The sequence below is a fragment of the Oncorhynchus mykiss genome, chromosome 13 (assembly GCF_057628025.1).
Source record: "Oncorhynchus mykiss isolate SJ-2025 chromosome 13, ASM5762802v1, whole genome shotgun sequence".
NCBI classification, from domain to species: Eukaryota; Metazoa; Chordata; class Actinopteri; order Salmoniformes; family Salmonidae; genus Oncorhynchus; species Oncorhynchus mykiss.
The window spans coordinates 14,314,842-14,324,848 of NC_143034.1; positions in this window are offsets into that span (position 1 = coordinate 14,314,842).

The window sequence follows — 10,007 nt, forward strand, 5'->3', positions numbered from 1 at the left end:
TGGGATGTAATATTACATCATCATTCTTTATCAGACACTGTTTCTATGGTCCCATGTACCACTGTTTCAGACCATGTTTTCAGATTTGACATGACTGTACACTCACCGGCCACTTTATTAGGTACACCTATCTAGTACTGGGTAGGACCCCTTTTGCCTCCACAACAGCCTGACTTATTCACAGTGTTGTACGTTAAGAGATGCCCTTCTGCACACCACTGTTTTAAACAGCTGTTATTTGAGTATTTGTGGCCTTTCTGTCAGCTTGAATGAGTCTGGACATTCTCCTCTGACCTCTCTCATTAACAAGGTGGTTTTGCCCACAGAACTGCCGCTCACTCAATGTGTTTTGTTTATCGCACCATTCTCTGTAAACTCTAGAGACTGTAGGGCATAAAAATCCCAAGAGGGCAGCTGTTCCTGAGATGCTGGAATCACCATGTGTGGCATCAACAATCATACCAGGGTCAAAGTTGCTTAGATTACTCATCTTGCCTGTTCTAACGTTTGGTCGAACAACATCTAAAGCTCTCTACTCTATATACTCTATATATTGAGTTGCAGGCAGCCACATGATTCGCTGTTCGAATGTAACCTTCCTTGATGAGCTAAATCAGGTCTGTAGAGCTGATGGCGCGACCTATGTCATTGTGTGGGATAATGTCAGGTTCCACCATGCTCAAATGGAGCAAGCATGGTTTCAGGCCCAACCACAATTTACCACCCTGTACTTACCCCTGTACTCTCCTTTCTTAAAACCCGATTGAGGAATTTTTCTCCACATGGAGGTGGAAGGTATATGACAGGCGCCTCACAAACAAGCCACCCTTCTCCAGGCCATGGATGACGCATGCAATGACATCACGGCAGACCAGTGTCAGGCCTGGATTCACCATGCAATTACATCAAGGCAGGCCAGTGTCAGGCCTGGATTCACCATGCAATGACATCACGGCAGACCAGTGTCAGGCCTGGATTCACCATGCAATGACATCACAGTAGACCAGTGTCAGACCTGGATTCACCATGCAATGACATCACGGCAGACCATGGATGAAGATTCTTCCCAAGATGTTCGGCGAATGAAAACCTCTATTGTGATGTGGATGAGAACCTGTGGCCAAATCCACAAGACAGGGTTGAGGGAAATATAGAAGTACAGCAATCAACCATTGTTTTGCTTTTTACAGTAAACCAGGCGAGGAACACTGCAGTTGATGTTTTACAGTAAGACAGGTGAGGAACACTGCAGTGATGTTTTACAGTAAGACAGATGAGGAACACTGCAGTTGATGTTTTACAGTAAGACAGGTGAGGAACACTGCAGTTGATGTTTTACAGTAAGACAGGTGAGGAACACTGCAGTGATGTTTTACAGTAAGACAGATGAGGAACACTGCAGTTGATGTTTTACAGTAAGACAGATGAGGAACACTGCAGTGATGTTTTACAGTAAGACAGGTGAGGAACACTGCAGTGATGTTTTACAGTAAGACAGGTGAGGAACACTGCAGTGATGTTTTACAGTAAGACAGGTGAGGAACACTGCAGTTGATGTTTTACAGTAAGACAGGTGAGGAACACTGCAGTGATGTTTTACAGTAAGACAGGTGAGGAACACTGCAGTGATGTTTTACAGTAAGACAGGTGAGGAACACTGCAGTTGATGTTTTACAGTAAGACAGGTGAGGAACACTGCAGTGATGTTTTACAGTAAGACAGGTGAGGAACACTGCAGTGATGTTTTACAGTAAGACAGGTGAGGAACACTGCAGTTGATGTTTTACTGTAGTTCCTGTCTTTTTTTTAAGCTAATTATTTTTGCTTTGATTCAAAGAAACCTTTGTTGTGATTTTATTGTATTTCATCAATAAATGTCAGATTTTGTTCAATGATTCCACTGTGTCTGTAGTATTCTCTCTACTAGTCCTTTTACAGTGATGTATTTACATGTAGTAGCATAATGAAACACGTATCACATATTTTGTACTACAATATTTAATGATTGTACAATCAACTTCACCGTGAAACTATTGGTATCTTGTGTGTGGCTGATCTAAATGAATGTTCCTGTGGTATTTCATGATAAAGTGATGATGAGTTATTTGAACCAATGATTCTGCAAGTGCAAGGTTTCTTTAAAGATATGAATGCACAACACAAGGTTTTGAACATTGGACAGCCTGTTGTTAGAAGTGATGACCGTTTTGAGTTTTGTGTCTAGAGTTTTGAAACATGACCACAAGGTTCTGAAATTAGTGCCAAAGTGATTGTAAAAAACTGTAAGATGGGCTTCTTTGAGTTTAGATTTTAAAAAGTTGATTGTGTGTGTTTAAAAAGTTGTTTATGTCTGTTTGTGTGTGCATGTGTGTGTGCGTTTGTCCGAGGTGGACAACCTGCATTTGGCACAACAGTAATGCTGGAGGCTAAAAGCAGCCCTCGCAGTGCAGAAACCCCCGCAGAGCATCAGGGGTGTCCATTCAAATAGCCTGTAGGACCCCGGGCAAAGTGGCCAGAGACATGCCTTTAGAGTCTAATTATACATACTGCCAACAGGTTCAGAGAGTGAGAGAAAGAGATAGGGAGGGAGGGAAAGAGGTGGGGGGAGGGAGAGCAAGATCAGGGAGGGAGATAGAGGAAGGGAGAAATGAGAGAAAGGAGGGAGGGAGGAGAGAGATGTGGGGGGAGGGAGATAGAGGAAGGGAGAAATGAGAGAAATAAGGGAGGGAGGAGAGAGATGTGGGGGGAGGGAGATAGAGGAAGGGAGAAATGAGAGAAAGGAGGGAGAGCAAGATCAGGGAGGGAGATAGAGGAAGGGAGAAATGAGAGAAAGGAGGGAGGGAGGAGAGAGATGTGGGGGGAGGGAGATAGAGGAAGGGAGAAATGAGAGAAAGGAGGGAGGGAGGAGAGAGAGCGAAGTGGAAATGAGGAAAAGGGATTAAAAGTGATGGAGTGACAGAGGGAGAGCAACAGATGAGGTGGATGAAGGGACAAAGAGAACAAAGACAAAGTTAGCAAAAGGGAATAAACGTTTGTCAGGGATAAATTCAAGATAAGAGAAAATAAATTGAGAGCCAACGAATGAAAGAGAGAGAGAGAGAGATAACGAGAGAGCGAGAGATAAAGAGAGGGAGAAAGAGAGAGATAGAGAGAGAGAGAGATAGAGAGAAAGAGAGAAAGAGAGATAAAGAGAGAGATATAGAGAGAGATGAAGAGAGAGAGAAAGAGATAAAGAGAGAGATAGAGAGAGAGAGAGAGAGAGAGAGAGAGAGAGAGAGAGAGAGAGAAAGAGAGAGAGAGAGAGAATCTGGATATACAAATGAGACTCCAGCCTTCAGGGCAAACTGGTGTGTGTGTGTATTCTAATCTGTGGTGGTGATCAGGCCTGGCTCCTGGATAAAATGCTTGAGGGGCATTTTAAGTCAATGGGGAAGCACAACTAGCGCTGTTTTAGAGCCCTAAAACCACACGGTAGATTGGTCCTACTACTGCTCACATGTACCAGAATGAAGCCATACACATCAACAACCAACGTTTTACATAATAACAGGAAACAGATATTGGCCCCGGCATACAAGTGTATCTGAAATGCAACGGTATCTGTCCTACATTTGTTCCAGTGGAGGCTGGTGGGAGCAGCTATAGGAGGACGGGCTCGTTGTAATGGCTGGAGTGGAATAGATGGAACGGTATCAAACACATCAAGCATATGGAAACCACATGTTTGATACCGTTCCATCTATTCCCCTCCAGTCATTACAACGAGCCCGTCCTCCTATATCTCCTCCCACCAGCCCCCGTTGATTTACGCCTTCCAACATGCACAGATCAGCTGGACAGGATGAGCACCGCTATAGGCTATCACAGATTCTTACAGGCCACATAGTTTATCTTTAATCATTTTGAAGAAATTTTCTTAACACTATTTCTTGAACTGCATTGTTGGTTAAAGGGTAAGCATTTCACTGTAAGGTTGTATTCGGTAAGCATTTCACTGTAAGGTTGTATTCGGTAAGCATTTCACTGTAAGGTTGTATTCGGTAAGCATTTCACTGTAAGGTTGTATTCGGTAAGCATTTCACTGTAAGGTTGTATTCGGTAAGCATTTCACTGTAAGGTTGTATTCGGTAAGCATTTCACTGTAAGGTTGTATTCGGTAAGCATTTCACTGTAAGGTTGTATTCGGTAAGCATTTCACTGTAAGGTTGTATTCGGTAAGCATTTCACTGTAAGGTTGTATTCGGTAAGCATTTCACTGTAAGGTTGTATTCGGTAAGCATTTCACCTGTTGTATTCGGCGCATGTGACAAATACAATGTGATTTGACTTGACACACGGTATAGCAAGAGAGCAGCCTGGGAGGAGGCTGTGTGTCATTTACATAGATAGTTGACATCACGTACAGCAGCACACAACGCCTGTGTAATGCTAATCAATGCTAACAGAGTGCAGGTCTGCCTGCTTCCTTCAGTAGGCTCCACGCGGTACAGTCCTGCACTATGTCACATACAAACGATGTACAAAGTAGTGCTGGTGCTTAGGCCCCGCCCCTTTTGTTTCCATCTGGTCTGTCAGCAGGCCCCGCCCCTTTTGTTTTCATCTGGTCTGTCAGCAGGCTCTGGGAGGGTTGTTCCATCTTGTCTGTCAGCAGGCTCTGGGAGGGTTGTTCCATCTTGTCAGTCAGCAGGCTCTGGGAGGTTGCTCCATCTTGTCTGTCAGCAGGCTCTGGGAGGGTTGTTCCATCTTGTCTGTCAGCAGACTCTGGGAGGGTTGTTCCATCTTGTCTGTCAGCAGGCTCTGGGAGGGTTGTTCCATCTTGTCTGTCAGCAGGCTCTGGGAGGGTATTTCCATCTTGTCAGTCAGCAGGCTCTGGGAGGGTTGTTCCATCTTGTCAGTCAGCAGGCTCTGGGAGGGTTCTTCCATCTTGTCTGTCAGCAGGCTCTGGGATGGTTGTTCCATCTTGTCTGTCAGCAGGCTCTGGGATGGTTGTTCCATCTTGTCTGTCAGCAGGCTCTGGGATGGTTGTTCCATCTTGTCTGTCAGCAGGCTCTGGGAGGGTATTTCCATCTTGTCTGTCAGCAGGCTCTGGGAGGGTTGTTCCATCTTGTCTGTCAGCAGGCTCTGGGATGGTATTTCCATCTTGTCAGTCAGCAGGCTCTGGGAGGTTTGTTCCATCTTGTCAGTCAGCAGGCTCTGGGAGGGTTGTTCCATCTTGTCTGTCAGCAGGCTCTGGGATGGTTGTTCCATCTTGTCTGTCAGCAGGCTCTGTGAGGGTTCTTCCATCTTGTCTGTCAGCAGGCTCTGGGGAGGGTTATTCCATCTTGTCTGTCAGCAGGCTCTGTGAGGGTTCTTCCATCTTGTCTGTCAGCAGGCTCTGGGAGGGTTATTCCATCTTGTCTGTCAGCAGGCTCTGGGAGGGTATTTCCATCTTGTCAGTCAGCAGGCTCTGGGAGGGTTCTTCCATCTTGTCTGTCAGCAGGCTCTGGGAGGGTTGTTCCATCTTGTCTGTCAGCAGGCTCTGGGAGGGTTGTTCCATCTTGTCTGTCAGCAGGCTCTGGGAGGGTTGTTCCATCTTGTCTGTCAGCAGGCTCTGGGAGGGTTGTTCCATCTTGTCTGTCAGCATGCTCTGGGAGGGTTGTTCCATCTTGTCTGTCAGCATGCTCTGGGAGGGTTGTTCCATCTTGTCTGTCAGCAGGTGCTAGGCGGGTATTGCTGCTAAGCTCCTCAACCTTGGTGGTGGAGATAGCAGAATGTTTGGTGAGCTCCTCAACCTTGGTGGTGGGGATATCAGAATGTTTGGTGAGCTCCTCAACCTTGGTGGTGGGGATAGCAGAATGTTTGGTGAGCTCCTCAACCTTGGTGGTGGGGATAGCAGAATGTTTGGTGAGCTCCTCAACCTTGGTGGTGGGGATAGCAGAATGTTTGGTGAGCTCCTCAACCTTGGTGGTGGGGATAGCAGAATGTTGACTTGGTGATTCTCTATAATTTTTCTCTTGACAGTTTGTCAGATATCCATGCTGCTCAAAGCTTAGTCATTAACTAGCAAAAATTATTCAGCGCCACCAAAACTTAACGAAGCTAGCTGCTAGCTATCCTAGCTGTCTGCACAAAAGTGACCAGCTGTTCCCCCTGGACTAGTAAAAAAAAGAAACGTCACTTTTTCAGGACCCAGTTTTTTAAAGATAATTTGTAAAAATCCAAATAACTTCACAGATATTCATTGTAAAGGGTTTAAACAGTGTTTACCATGCTTGTTCAATGAACCATAAACAACTAATGAATATGCACCTGTGGAACGGTTGTTAAGACACTAACAGCTTATAGACGATAGGCAATTAAGGTCACAGTTATGAAAACTTAGGACACTAAAGAGGCCTTTCTACGGACTCTGAAAAACAACAAAAGAAAGATGCCCAGGGTCCCTGCTCATCTGCGTGAACATGCCTTAGGCATGCTGCAAGGAGGCATGAGGACTGCAGATGTGGCCAGGGCAATACATTGCAATGTCCGTAGTGTGAGACGCCTAAGACAGTGCTACAGGGAGACAGGACGGACAGCTGATTGTTCTTGCAGTAGCAGACCATTTGTAACAACACCTGCACAGGATCGGTACAACCGAACATCACACCTGCGGGACAGGTAAAGGATGGCAACAACAACTGCCCGAGTTACACCAGGAACGCACAATCCCTCCATCAGTGCTCAGACTGTCTGCAATAGGCTGAGAGAGGCTGGACTGAGGGCTTGTAAAGGCCTGTTGTAAGGCAGGTCCTTACCAGACATCACTTGCAACAACGTCGCCTATGGGCACAAACCCACCGTCACTGGACCAGACAGGACTGGCAAAAAGTGCTCTTCACTGACAAGTCGCGGTTTTGTCTCACCAGGTGTGATGGTCGGATTCACGTTTATCGTCGAAGGAATGAGAGTTACACCGAGGCCTATACTCTGGAGCGGGATCGATTTGGAGGTGGAGGGTCCGTCAGTCTGGGGCGGCATGTCACCGCATCATCGGACTGAGCTTGTTGTCATTGCAGGCAATCTCAACACTGTGCGTTACAGAGAAGACATCCTCCTCCCTCATACGGTCCCTTCCTGCAGACTCATCCTGACATGACCCTCCAGCATGACAATGCCACCAGCCATACTGCTCATTCTGTGCGTGATTTCCTGCAAGACAGGAATGTCAGTGTTCTGCCATGGCGAGAGAAGAGCCCGGATCTGGGACCTGTTGGATCGGAGGTTGAGGGCTAGAGCCATTCCCCTCAGAACTTGCAGGTGCCTTGGTGGAAGAGTGGGTTAACATCTCACAGCAAGAACTGGCAAATCTGGAGAAGTCCATGAGGAGGGTGGGGGGGTTTGACGAGACTTTAACTCACCAAATAGACCCAGAAAAAACTATAACTAAATCAAAATAATTGTTCGTTTCAGTAAAACAAGACGAAAGGAAATCTGTGACTAAAATTTGACTACTAAGGGGTCTGGACAAGAGCCTTTAGAGAGATCTGACTACTAAGGGGACTGGACAAGAGCATTTAGAGAGATCTGACTACTAAGGGGACTGGACAAGAGCCTTTAGAGAGATCTGACTACTAAGGGGACTGGACAAGAGCATTTAGAGAGATCTGACTACTAAGGGGACTGGACAAGAGCATTTAGAGAGATCTGACTACTAAGGGGACTGGACAATAGCATTTAGAGAGATCTGACTACTAAGGGGACTGGACAAGAGCATTTAGAGAGATCTGACTACTAAGGGGACTGGACAAGAGCATTTAGAGAGATCTGACTACTAAGGGGACTGGACAAGAGCATTTAGAGAGATCTGACTACTAAGGGGACTGGACAAGAGCATTTAGAGAGATCTGACTACTAAGGGGACTGGACAAGAGCATTTAGAGAGATCTGACTACTAAGGGGACTGGACAAGAGCCTTTAGAGAGATATGACTACTAAGGGGACTGGACAAGAGCCTTTAGAGAGATCTGACTACTAAGGGGACTGGACAAGAGCATTTAGAGAGATCTGACTACTAAGGGGACTGGACAAGAGCCTTTAGAGAGATCTGACTACTAAGGGGACTGGACAAGAGCATTTAGAGAGATATGACTACTAAGGGGACTGGACAAGAGCCTTTAGAGAGATCTGACTACTAAGGGGACTGGACAAGAGCCTTTAGAGAGATCTGACTACTAAGGGGACTGGACAAGAGCATTTAGAGAGATCTGACTACTAAGGGGACTGGACAAGAGCCTTTAGAGAGATCTGACTACTAAGGGGACTGGACAAGAGCATTTAGAGAGATCTGACTACTAAGGGGACTGGACAAGAGCCTTTAGAGAGATCTGACTACTAAGGGGACTGGACAAGAGCATTTAGAGAGATCTGACTACTAAGGGGACTGGACAAGAGCCTTTAGAGAGATCTGACTACTAAGGGGACTGGACAAGAGCATTTAGAGAGATCTGACTACTAAGGGGACTGGACAATAGCATTTAGAGAGATCTGACTACTAAGGGGACTGGACAAGAGCCTTTAGAGAGATCTGACTACTAAGGGGACTGGACAAGAGCATTTAGAGAGATCTGACTACTAAGGGGATTGGACAATAGCATTTAGAGAGATCTGACTACTAAGGGGACTGGACAAGAGCCTTTAGAGAGATCTGACTACTAAGGGGACTGGACAAGAGCCTTTAGAGAGATCTGACTACTAAGGGGACTGGACAAGAGCCTTTAGAGAGATGAAGAGCTTTTCATTGAAATCACAATTAATATTAGCAGCACAAATAGGCAGCGCAGTTCTGTTCAGTATTGGGAAGGAAGGGCCACACCCGGCACACACAGCCTACATCAGCTGGTGAGCTGCGGGGGAGAAAGCTATGAGTGTGGGCGGACAGGCTCTGCTCCAGCTCCGCCTCCAATTATACACTCTGTTTGGGATCCAATGAGCTTCCTAACAAGGAAATGAAGGCGGTACCTTATGACATTGCGTGACTAGGTCCCCAATCACAATGCATTTTTGGATTTTAACGACTAAATATGATATCATTACATTCCCCCTCCCTCCCCCATCCTCAGAACATGAGGCTCACCCTTCATATAGCCTTGGTCCTGGTCTGTACTACTGGCAGGCCGGGTGGCGCTACATTGGCTAACTGGGCATGGTGATTAATGAGAATGAGAATAATAAAAAGAACAGTAATTTTGGGGGTTGTTTATATTTGTCCTGTTAGACACAATTGTGTAACGGAGGTGTGTTTATTACATATCCCAAGTCTCCCTGAGACACCTGAAGGGAGTGGGGTCATCGTCAGGGTCGCCGTTGTACAGCAACCCTGGAGCAATTAGGGTTCAGTGCCTTGATCAAGGGCACAGGGACAGACTGTTTTTACTAATTTTATACTTTTCTATAGGTTAACAAAACTGGGGGGTTGGGTGGGGGCACAAATTATATGTGGTGATCATGCCTGGCTTCCTCACCCCGTAGCGACGGCCCTGGGGGTCATGCCTGGCTTCCTCACCCCGTAGCGACGGCCCTGGTGGTCATGCCTGGCTTCCTCACCCCGTAGCGACGGCCCTGGTGGTCATGCCTGGCTTCCTCACCCCGTAGCGACGGCCCTGGGGGGTCATGCCTGGCTTCCTCACCCCGTAGCGACGGCCCTGGGGGTCATGCCTGGCTTCCTCACCCCGTAGCGACGGCCCTGGTGATCATGCCTGGCTTCCTCACCCCGTAGCGACGGCCCTGGTGGTCATGCCTGGCTTCCTCACCCCGTAGCGACGGCCCTGGGGGTCATGCCTGGCTTCCTCACCCCGTAGCGACGGCCCTGGTGGTAATTTATTTTGCACATTCTGACACAAGGACACAGTGTTCAACCTATCAGCACTATCCAGTCAGAGTCACTGTCATGGTTTACCACACACTGCTAGTGTGTGTGTGTGTGTGTGTGTGTGTGTGTGTGTGTGTGTGTGTGTGTGTGTGTGTGTGTGTGTGTGTGTGTGTGTGTG